The sequence below is a fragment of the Myotis davidii genome, unplaced genomic scaffold (genome assembly GCF_000327345.1).
Source record: "Myotis davidii unplaced genomic scaffold, ASM32734v1 scaffold4004, whole genome shotgun sequence".
Classification (NCBI taxonomy): domain Eukaryota; kingdom Metazoa; phylum Chordata; class Mammalia; order Chiroptera; family Vespertilionidae; genus Myotis; species Myotis davidii.
Genome location: NW_006294866.1, coordinates 22,265 through 25,373, shown reverse-complemented (window position 1 = coordinate 25,373; position 3,109 = coordinate 22,265).

The window sequence follows — 3,109 nt, the reverse complement described above, 5'->3', positions numbered from 1 at the left end:
AATAATATATCTGAGATGAAAAATAAAAAAATTAAACTTAAGTAGTATAAATTATAATAAAATACTAGAAGCCAGGTGCATGATATTTGTGCATGGGGGGAGGCGTGTCCCTCAGCCCAGCCTGCACCCTCTCCAATTGGGGACACCTCGAAGGATGTCCAACTGCCCATTTTGGTCCAATCCCATTGGGCAGTCGGACATCCCTTTCACAATCCAGGACTACTGGCTCGCAAACGCTCACCTGCCTGTCTGCCTGGTAGCCCCTATGACTTCTGCCTGTCATTGTGATAACGTCCTAACCACTACCATGCCAGCCTGATCTATGCCTAACTGCTCCCCTGAAAGCCCAATTGCCCCCAACTGCCCTACCCTGCAGGCCTGGTCACCCCCAACTGCCCTACTCTGAAGGCCTGATTCCCCCCAACTGCCTTCCCCTGCAGTGCTTGTCTCTGCCAGCTCCCCTCCCGGGCTAGCCTGATTGCCCACTGCTGCCCTCCCCTGCAGGCCATCTTGTGTCCACATGGGGGTGGCCATCTTGTGTGTTGGAGAGATGGTCAATTTGCATATTACCTCTTTATTATATACCACAATGATTAGAAAGTTGCTCCCTAAAAGTCAAATGCTAAAGTATTGTCTTAAAGTTTTTAGTTCTCTTTTTAAGATATAAAGAGCTATGAGAATTAATTTAGATAGAGCTTCTTCAAAATAGAGTCAGTGTTGCTGCCCCAGAGCAATTGCCTAACATGACTTATAGTCCTCAAACCTTTGGAAGGTTTGACTGGGAAAAATAGCCTTTAAACTGGACCAAAGCAACACTGTATTCCAATTATTTTCAGGGCTAACAGGGAAGCAGACATCCTTACTACAGACTGAAAATTAGACAATCTTAGAAGTAGCACTACCAAAGATAGCTAATGATACACATTCTGAGGAATAAGGATGTCATGGTGGCCTTGAGAAAATGGCTCCCTTAATTTGTATTAAACCTGCATTAGCCTCTGATTTGAAAGCTTTACCTGTCCCCCCTTCCTATTTCAGCTTTGGTCTAATCAGAAGTTATCTCACACATGGTAGTGCTAATTCTAAGATTGTCTTTAATTTCTTATATACCAATAATACCTCAATTAGTAAAAGAAAATTTTTCTTTATGTGTTTTACATACTATAATTTTTTGTAACAAGTCCAGACTCTGAATTTCTATAGGTGCAGTTTGGTTGCACCTATAGAAATTTCTTCCTTGGCTCATTGGCATCAACAGATATTCCTTCTATTCGTGTATTTATTTCCCTTCCGTTTTACCTAAATAACCCTTGCCTCTCTCTCACAACCCCAAACACTATTTGGGTTTCTCTCTTAATCACTGCTACCCAAGTAGCTATTTTCTTTCATCTCAAATAAATGCTGTTACCTTTCACTTTGGCTCTTTATTTTTAAGGTTAACAGAAACCCATCTCCCCTAAAAGGAATAAGGTGGTTTGGAAAGTAAAGATTAGAAAGAAAACAAAGAGTATATTTTAAAGCAAATAAAAATACAAAGAGTAATAAAAGAGATGACAAAGAAATGAGCAATCCCATGTTTGTACACTATTGTACACCAACTATTCTTAAGAAAAATTACTTCTAAAAATATGTTTTAGTGAAAAAAATCATAGAATTAATCTTTAATGTAGCATATATATTTTTTCTATAGTAAGTCATAGAAACAGATATAAATAAAGATAAACCAGTATCTCTTCTTATTAAAAGGGATTTGGTCCAAATTAGTTTCAGTTATTACATGATTAATTACTAACACAAACGTGCTGTATTTATGTATAATTCTATGATCTCCAAAGTGTTTTATTATCAGTTCCATTTCAATTTCCTGTATCATAATGAAGGTGAGAAATCCAAATTTTCAGCTTTGATTGGAGTGCAAATTTTGAGCTTACATACATCTTCTTTACATGGTGAGTATGATGAATCTTGATTCTCAGAGTTCTACAGTGTTCTAAAATAAATGAAAAATATCAATAGAAAAATCAGAGTGAAATAAAGTAATTCATCTTCTTTCTTTCATATTTAGGTATAGCTGCTTTTTTATTTGTCATATAGTTTTTATTTACTGAATAAAAAGTTATTTCTTTTGAGTTACATATTACATTATTTTTGTAATGGATCCAAACAATAAATAAAAACATAATAATAAATAAATCAGAAATTATTTGAAATCCTGCTACTATGAAGAACGCAATATTTCCTTTTTCTTTTTTATTTATTTTGGTTTCAGAGAGGCAGTTAGAGGGAGAGAGAGAAATAGAAACATCAATGATGAGAGAATATCATTGATACGCTGACTCCTGCACACCCACTACTGGGGATTGAGCCCATAACCCAGGCATGTGCCCTTGACTGGAATCAGAGGTGGGACCCTTCAGTCCACAAGCCGACGCTCTATCCACTGAGCCAAACCAGCTGGGGCAAACCAATATTTTCTAAAAAAACAGAGAACAGAGTAGTTGGTGGTTGCCAGAGGCAGGGTTATTGGGTGGGCAAAATGGATGAAGGCTGACAAAGATAGAAACTTGGAGTCATAAGATCAATAAATCAGAAGATGTTACCTAGGTGGCTATACTTAATAATACTGTATTACATATTTGAAAGTTGCTAGGTGAGCTAGTCTTAAAAGTCCTCATCATAAGAAAATAATGTTTCATAACTATATATGGCAATGGATGTTAAGTAGATTTATTGCAGTGATCACTTCACAATATATTAGCAGATGAACATCAACTCATTATCTTGTACACCTGAAAACAATATAATATATATCAATTATAGCTCAATTAGAAAAATAATAATGTTATTTTTTGTTTTATGTATTATAATTCCTTTGTAACAAGTCCTAAATCTAAATAAAAATAAAATAATTAAATCAGAAATTGTTTGAAATTCTACACTGTGAGGAAGGCAATATTCTCTTCTCGTCCACAACCTGCCAGATACTGCAAATGTAAATACACGACCACTACTGATAAGCTCATGTGAAATCCTGCATGAGATGAGGGAGTTCTCTCCTTCTTTGTTTTAGAAACATAGAGCTATGACCTACACCCATGTGCATTCTTTC